Here is a 9,110-nt window from a genome sequence, read left to right as displayed (position 1 = left end):
TTACTCAATACTCTTTGATTGGTTTTCCGTTTCAATTTTTTTTATATCAAAACAAAATTGGGTGAAGTATTAAATATTAATACGGTGCCGATTTAAATAATACTCTAAAAAATGAAATCTCTATATATACCGCGTAGTGGCGCAAGATCTATACTAGTTTGATGATTAATTAATCATGTGATAAAACCATGTTTTGAAACAAATAAGCATAATTTATTTCAAAATTATGATATATTGACCGTTAATTAATTTATATTGGTTTTATTTGCTTTAAATACAAATTTTTATTAAAAATACTCATTTACTAATCGGGTTAAGAGTCGGGTCGAATGTGCGAGTCATTAACAGATCGGGACGTTTTCGGGTTCAAGTTATTATTTTTTGGTGTGAGGATTCAAGTTATTTTGTGGATGGTTTTCGGTCGATTTTTCGGGCTTGGACATCTTTTGACAGGTCTACGAATGCCTAAGGCGGCTGAGAGTCTCACATTTTAACATTTTTTTAGAAGAACATTCTTTTTGAAGTTAAGTTGCAAATAAGAGTAGTAATTGTATTTTTGCTGGTGGTTGCTGTAGACATTGGTTTTTAGAAGAACATTTCCTGCCGTGCTTGACGACTTTTTTTTGCTAGTCAGGTAGGATAATCCTTACTAACTCCGTACTTTATTGATTAATTATGTATATGAGTCAGTTCGTTATGTGAATGAGTTGAGGTTGGTTGTTTATTATGAGATGGTCGAGACGGTGATGGTTGTGTGTTGAGACGGTGTTGTAGAATGAATGATGATTGATATCTCGGGGGTTAGTCTGAAGGGGACAACTTTTAGTCCGGTTGATTGCGTACCCTCCTTAGTTCTTTTTATATGGGTTAGTTCTAGAAGGGGCGTGCATACTCGGAACGACGGCAAGAGCTATCATTAGGCAAGTTAGTTAACATGCAAGAATGGTGTAACGACAATGCCGTTGTGATGAGTTGAGATCATCTAAGGTTTAGTCAAATGTGGTGAAACTGATGAGTTTGAATGAGTATTGTTATTATTCGAGTCGCCTTGGGCCGCTGTCTATAATCTTTGGTTGACGAAGTTTTGATTGCTTCTTGTGTGTTCCTATAAATCCTATTTTAAATTATCCCGATTCGTAAATATCGATGACGCTTTAGTAAATATCGACGACTTTTTTCATAAAAAAGACGATCACTAGCCCTACTCTCTCACTAACTAACTAACAATCCTCTCTAATTCAAAAAACCCAAACAAATCATCAATCTACCAATTAATCACCACCAACACTCCACACCACCACACCACACCACCACGCTGCCGGCCGCCGCCGCACCCCACCGCCACCAGCCTCACTACTTCCACCATCACGACATGACCACCACCATCAAGTAAGTCTCAATTTTTTTAATTTTTTTTGTTAAAGTAAGCTAAATTATTGTTTTAAATTGTTTGTTTCCCTTTCCATTCCCTTATTGTTGATGTTAATTGATTATATGACTTTAATTTTGTTTTGTAATTGACTAGTTACTAAAGGGAATGTGATAGGTTTTATTAAAATTAATTGAATTAGTTTTGAAATAGGTTAGTTTTTCTTGTAAAATTCATGTTAATTAGTTCGTATGATGTAAATTTTATTATTAATTAATGAGAATACTCTAAACTATTGAGCTGCTTCTCAAAATACTATAAACTGTATTTTAACTACCATTACATCCAACTATTACACCCTTTTTCTTTTAACAGAATTCCCCATTTAATGACCTATAACAGCAGGTAAAAGCAAGCACCTTCCTCCTCATAATTGATCTTCATCTTCCTCCTCCATTATCACATTTAACCTGCAATTTTTCAATTATTTCCCCTCTTTCCTGATTCATTATCTATCCTCACTCTTTATAATTTCATCCATCCTTCAATTGGTGATATAAAATTAAGTACGCAGATAAATTTGAGGCAATATAGCAAATTACCAACTCTATGTGGAAGCAAATCTGGAAAATCAACCATATAAAAACCCTCCAAACAAAAACCCTAATTACATTTCCGCAAATCAAGCATCACACCCAAAATATAACAACCATAAATCAACAATCCGACAATCATCACTAAATCCGGCTCAAGCAACTCACTAAACATGCTGATCAAATATTCAAAGACAACAAAGCCTCACTAATCGAACAATCAAACGAGGTATTATGCATCTCTCAGTCGCATATGTTGCGAGTTCGACTCAGCAGAATCAGCATCAACACTGCTAAACGTGGAGGTGTGCGGAGTAATACCACTAGTAATTAGTAAACGTGGTGGACAAAGTGATGGGATACGCACCGTTGCACACGACAGCAGAGAACCACGTAGTGCGATGCATAGAGCTGCTTATACGGAAAAGAGGGCGCAGTGACTGACACTGTAATAATAGGTAATGGTAGTGGAAATGGTGGAATGGGTTGCAATAGTACAAGTATAAATTGGGTGAATAAAAGTATAAAACTACTCTAAGTAGCTCGTTTAGATTTAGCAAACGGATAATCAAACCAAAAAGTCTATGAGTTTCCTGTAAAAATGGGGAAAATTACAAATATGAGTACATTTTTAATGAGTCTTTGCCTAGCACAAGATTAATTGTGTTTTGGAGTAGAGAAATGATGTTTTGGAGAGTAATGGAGTTTTGGAGAGAAGACTAATGGAGTTTTGGAGTTCACAGGAAGTGTAATGGAGGTTTGGAGAAGGAAAAAAAAAGGTAAAAAGAAAAAGTAAACCGGTTTAAGTGGTAGCCCTTCCACCTATTTTAGTAAAAGAGAAAGGGGGTAATAGTTTGGTGTAATGGTAGTTAAAATACACTTTGGAGTATTTTGATAAGAGCTCCAATAGTTCAGAGTATTCTCATTAAATAACCCTAAATTTTATTATTGTTTGTACTTAGGTCGTTGATGTTGTTTGCGAAATAGACTAGATTTTGAGTCGATTTTTGTTGTTGCTAAATCGGATTTGGGTCGATTTGGAGGAAGACCATGGTAAACAATGGGAAATTTTGTTTGGCCATGGTCTGGAACGTGATATTCTCACGTTGGGTTGCGGTCAAACATGGGATTCTCACGTTTGGCTGTGGGTCAAATGTTGGGAAATTTGGTTTGGTCATGGTCAAACAACGTGATTTTACGTTTGGCCGCGGTAAAAAAAAAAAAAAATCGTTTGGCCATGGTCAAACATGGAAAAATTACGTTTGGCCATGGTCAAACAAGGAGTTTTTTTGTTCGTCCGTGGTACGTTTAATTTTTTTTAAAAAAACCGTGTTTTTTGCTATTATTTGCCGATTTTTGTTACTTTATATGTTTTTAGTCGATTAACGTGTTTTCTAACAACTTTTATTTTCTTAATGCAGATGGCAAATCGAAATGAGAGAGGAAAGGCCATCATGCATGCTCCGCCTCCGCCAAACGTACACGACCGTACCACTGGGCGAGTTGTTACGTTGTCGAAGCATCGTTTGCGTGTTAAGCAGGCCCACCAACAACCACCACCACTTCGAGAGACGTCTCGCATGGTTATGATGCCTACTCCCGGTCACGTCGGTAGTGAGTCGTAGGAGGCGAGGTCACGGGAGGTTGCTGGTAGTTACTGTAATACCACGGTTTTATGAGTCTCTGGGTACTCTATCGAGTGGGTCTTACTCTGTCGAGTAAGTGTGTTTTGCGTTTTAAAATAGTTTCTGACCTGTTGGGTACTCGATCGAGTAGCCTTGGTACTCGATCGAGTAAGCGGCACTTAGTTACTCGATCGAGTAAGTGTGTTTTACGGGGTTGTTTTGACGGGTTTCGCTAATAACGCGAGTTTGATATAAAAGGTTTCCGTCAGTTTATTTCATCATTTTTAACCTTTCTAAACCTTTCAAAAGAAAAAAGGAGTTACGTAGTTCTCTCTCGTCGCGTTGTTGGCAAATCCCCAAGGCTAGGAGCGTCGGCTCATCTTGTTCTTTGCATCATAGTGTTCCTTGCGTCAAGGGTAAGATCTACATACCAATTTTATAGTATTTAATTAACTTTGTTTAAACCCTAATTTTGGGAATTGAGGATTTGTGTTAGTTTTGTGATTGTTAGTAATTATGTGATTATATGTTAGGAGGATGATTCGTAGAAGAGGAATTTTGATACAGCTGTTGAGACCGTCTGATTGTGTTGCTGTTCCAGGTAGGGTTTCCCTACTCAGTATTAGTCCCATAATGTATTGTTGGTGTATTGTGGTTGTTGAATATTATCGTATTCGTATTGTGACGGTTGTGGTTTTTGATTGCTGCTTAATGGTTGTGATTGTTTGTCTCTGGTTCTCGAGATGCGTTCTCGGCTGAGTGGAGTCACTTGCGGGAGTGGCTTCACGCCCTAGTTTCGCCCTCCGTGGAACCCGCCACGGGAGGGGATGTGCACATTAATGGGACAGGGTTATCGCTCGGTATGATGAGCGGGGATTTGGTGGGTACGGCTGCGGTCCCCCACTGGCAGGGCTGGTCCAGTGGACAATCAGTGACGGAGATTGATTGGAGTGGGTGTGATTATGTGTGTGACCGTGTGAGCTGCTTGTTTACTGTGTTGTTGGTTTATATAAATTGTGTGATTAGTACTGACCCCGTTTAATGTTTTAAAAGTCGTGGTGATCCATTCGGGGTGGTGAGCGGTTATTGAGCGGTATGATATGACGCGTATGGGATAGGCCGAGATGAGTCATCACGTGGCGATTAGAAGTCTTCCGTTTGTGTCGACGATGTTTTATAGCTTGATAGTTTTAGCGATGACCGTCCGAGAATCTTGTATTTCAGTTTTGGTTTTGGTTTTGATCATGTAATCACTTTAAACTATTTTGTTATTTAAATTATGTTTCTTCATTGTCATTTGATTATCATTGCTTCGGGTAACCGAGATGGTAGCACTTCCATGCCTTGAGTGGTCCTGGTAAGGCACTTGGAGTATGGGGGTGTTACAAAATGGTATCAGAGCGACGATCCTGAAACCTGTAACCAATGAACCTAATGAATATAGGGAGTCAAATTAAAATGAACCCGGGGTAAAAGTTGTAGGAGCTAATGCAAAGGCTTGGGAGACGTCCTAAAGTCGCGAACTCGCCCTACAATTTTGAACCGGTCACCATGGGATATGAGTCGGGATCGCTATGTGTATTTTGTGAATTGTGTACCGATATAGTGATGTGTGGCATGAATAAGTGTGATTTTGTATGTTGTTGGTTGAAAGCATGTTGGATGATAGTTGGTTTACCATGTTGATTGGAATAGTTGGAAAAGTATGTGAGAATGACGAATGATGTGGTGGAAAAAGGAAGTAGTTCATATGTGATAATATGTGATGAATAATGATGTTGCAGGATGAATGATTTATAATGTGTACATACTAGTAACTTGTGATTAGGGGATTTAATATAATTTTACATAATTCTGTTAGCGTAAAGTTAGATAATAAGTTCATATAATTGTCTACTGTGGTATCATATGCACTTGTAGATGAAGAATGTGGTTGAAATAGATGAACTGATTGGAAAAGATGGAGTGTCAATTGCATGAGAATATGGATTTTGTGAATATGAATATGTTTAGATGATGAAGTGGATTTATAATATTGTTGCGTTAGTAACATGGAAATAGGATTTGTAATGTATGAGAATGTTTTGTGTTACGAAAAGTTATAAAATTAAAGCCTGCAGTTAGTACATGATTAATAAGTTAACTAATATATGTGCATGATGGATGTTGTTGCTTGACTTTTGAAGATAGTAACATGTGATTAGCAATACTGATTTTATGAGTACTGAGTTGTTTTTGTCTACCTTGTTGTTGTTTAAGTCGTTTGGAAGTAAAAATCAAGTAGTTGTGTTTTTCGATTATAAAGAAGTTGTCTTTAAACTGTTATAAATTGAGATGCATAAATGATTTTGATGTGAATCCAATTGTAGGTGATAGCTTGTTCTTTTACGATTCTAACGATAGGTCACACGTCCAAAATGACCAAGAAATGAGTGAGTTATGACCGTTTTACGAAAACTGGACAGTGCTAAGAAATGCGTAGGGTACTCGATCAAGTGGCCCCTACTCGATCGAGTGCATCTTGGTACTCGATCGAGTACCCCTTACTCGATCGAGTATCCCTGGTAAAATTTTTATATACGTCTCTGACTTTCACCTACTCGATCGAGTAAGTCATTTACTCGATCGAGTAGCCTGTACTCGATCTAGTGACCCCTGTTTTGGGTCATATGCTTATCTTTTGACTTCGTTGCATATCATGTTTAATTCAAAGGTGTTATCTTGCTTCTTTATGCATTTTTTTATATGTATGTTGATCCTGATGCGTAAGTTACCCAATCTTATGATGTAAGGAGTGGCACCTGTGGTGAGTATGAGTTCGGTGGGAGGACATGAGTTATATGTGGTTGTGATAGATAGTGGAAAAAGAAAAGGAAGATCGTTATGGCTTAATTGAGACATAGAGCATGTTTTCTGAGATGAGATGAGTGATATGATTGTGTGTTGAGTAACGTAAAAGCAAGTGAATATGGGCAAGGGATGATGTGAGTCTAAGGAGCGTGAGAATAAAAAGATTCAAAGTAAGGATGTGGATAGTGGCAGCTTGAGATGTGTAAAGAATTATGGAGGGAGATGGTTAGGAGTCGTGTGGGTTAAGGATATATGTAGTGAAAGTTCGTTTTAAAGGGGTTGAGAAGAGTGGTATACAGTGAACGTTGATTTATGGATAGATTAGTGACAAGTGTGAGTAATAGCATAATAAGAGAAGATCCATGGTAAGAAAGAGTGAGGTGATATCGATATAAGATAATGAGATTTGAGTTTTGGAGCGATGAGAAAGTAATTGGAGCACTAAAGGGTTAGGTAGAAATAATAAGGAGTTGAGATATTAAATGGAATTGTTGAGTATAAAGAGAAAAGAAGGATAAAAGTAAGCTGAGAAAAATGTTCACCGGAGTTATGTGATATAAAAGTAAGGAATCATCGGGATGTATGATACTACCAAGAGTAAGTGAGTTAATGGTTATACAGAAGTTTCAGGACAACATGCTTAATCATGAGTTTCGAGGAATTAAGGGAGTAAGAGGTTGATTTAGTATCTGCACTCTATGAGATTTTGGTGGAGAGTTAGATGACGATACAGTTCGGGATAGTATTGGGAAGAATGTTGAGGTAATTTTGTTGATGGATTTGATGTTCATTATTTGGGATGTTAACCAAAGATAGGAAAGAAAACGTGATGTTTAGAGATGAGTGTAAGAGGTTTGATGTCCGGACAGTGGTAATGTTATGGTTTGTGACTAGTGGTCAAGGGTGATGGTATATTAGAAAGGTAGCAATTCTAAAGAGGTTGATTTTGTAGGGACCAGATTGATAAGTATGGTTATGAAAGAGTATAAGATGTGGTTATAGGAGGCGGTTGTTAGTAGTTGAGTATTAATGGTGTGGCTACATTTGGCAGAGGGTGATGGATATGCGAATGGGGGAATATGTTATGAGGTGTATACGAGTTAAGCTCGGGTGAGAGGTAACTTTTATCAGGTGGTAACTTACGTGATCAGGATTGACTGGTTGGAAGTGATTACGGGTCTGTGATATATATAAATGTTTGTGTGAGGTTTTGACCTCACAAGACGTGGTATGGTGTGATTATCATAAAGTTGTTATTTGAATGTTCTGTAATGCATGTTAGGTACGCTAATCTAATTGAATGATATTTAAAAAGGTAATAATTTGATTGATCTGGCATGTATAGTTAAAATGGTATGTGTATTGATGATACATGTTTATTCCGTGAAATGGTAAGGATGATGTTCATGAGATTCTTGTCAGTTCTTTCCGCATAATATGTTGTGTTATAATCTAATAAAACGGTTTTGAGTGAGTTTTCTTGTTCGAAATGTCATATTGAGTCAGTGTTTATGGGAATTATATGTGATTGGAATGTTTATCGATGTGGTTGTGTGCCTCGAGTGGTGATCCGGGCATGGTACTTCATGTCGTGATGCGGGTATTTTCGCACTGCGGTGTGGCTGTTGGTGGCGGTGTTGCGATGTCGTCACCGGTTGTGGTGGAGTAGGCGAGATGATTATGATACGAGTTCTCAAAAGTACATATCAGTTATACATAGTTGTTGTTTTGTTTGTTGTTGTTCCCTGTGAGTTTCAGTTTGGACACATAGATTGTTGTTTTGTTTGCTACTGTTCCTTGTAAGTTTTGGTTGAACAGTGAGACGGTTGTTTTGTTTGCTTTGATGTTTCTTACCAGTTTCAGTTTGAGAATGAGGGTAGAGTATGATATGAAAGAGAGTGTCTTTGTTTCCGTGGTTGTCATGGCATAGGGATATTCTGTTGATGGGACACAGTTGTCAGAAGTTGTTACAGTACATTTGATCTTGTTGTAGATGAGACATCGGTGCACATAGTCATGGCAAGTGATTCGTAGAACATGTGTGGTAATGACCTGAAAGCTGCAGGTGGTTCATAATCTTTCGTTGGGACAGTGAGGGTAGGGTGTTTGGATTTAGTGTCATGTTAAGTCATGTATGAGTTTTGCAGTGATGAAAGAAAAGAACTTGAGGATCTTGTGTGAGTGTACGTAACAAGTGTGGATCGTGATTTATGTTTTTGGCGATAGAAGTTTTATATAGTCTATATAGAGAGGTATGTCATGTTGCGGTAATGTGGAAGAGTTGGAGTATTGGTTATGCTAAGGGTTTTGCGGTATTGGTTAGATGGAGTGCAGAGTGAATTGAAGTATGAGAACTGTTTAAGTAAGAGAGCCTTAGAAATAGGAATGGTTATAGAAATGAGGTTATAGGCGGTTATCTTTGACATGTGGTGGTGATGAGGATAATGAGATGATATAACTAAGGATTTAGTATTAGTGAGTTACGAGGACGTAACATTTGTCTTAAGAGGAGTAGGATGCGATAAAAGAGAGTTTCATGGTTGTGCATGTTGTAATATAATTGGAAGTAGAGTGTTAGTGGATGATACTGTTAAAAGGCCATGGCCGTGCTTGAAGTAGTGTGATGTTTAGGAGTTCGAGAGTTTTGATAGTGGCATGATGATGTTTATGAGT

The sequence above is a fragment of the Silene latifolia genome, chromosome 6 (genome assembly GCF_048544455.1).
Source record: "Silene latifolia isolate original U9 population chromosome 6, ASM4854445v1, whole genome shotgun sequence".
NCBI lineage: Eukaryota > Viridiplantae > Streptophyta > Magnoliopsida > Caryophyllales > Caryophyllaceae > Silene > Silene latifolia.
The sequence above is the reverse complement of the archived record's forward strand: the minus strand, read 5'-3'. Positions refer to the sequence as shown.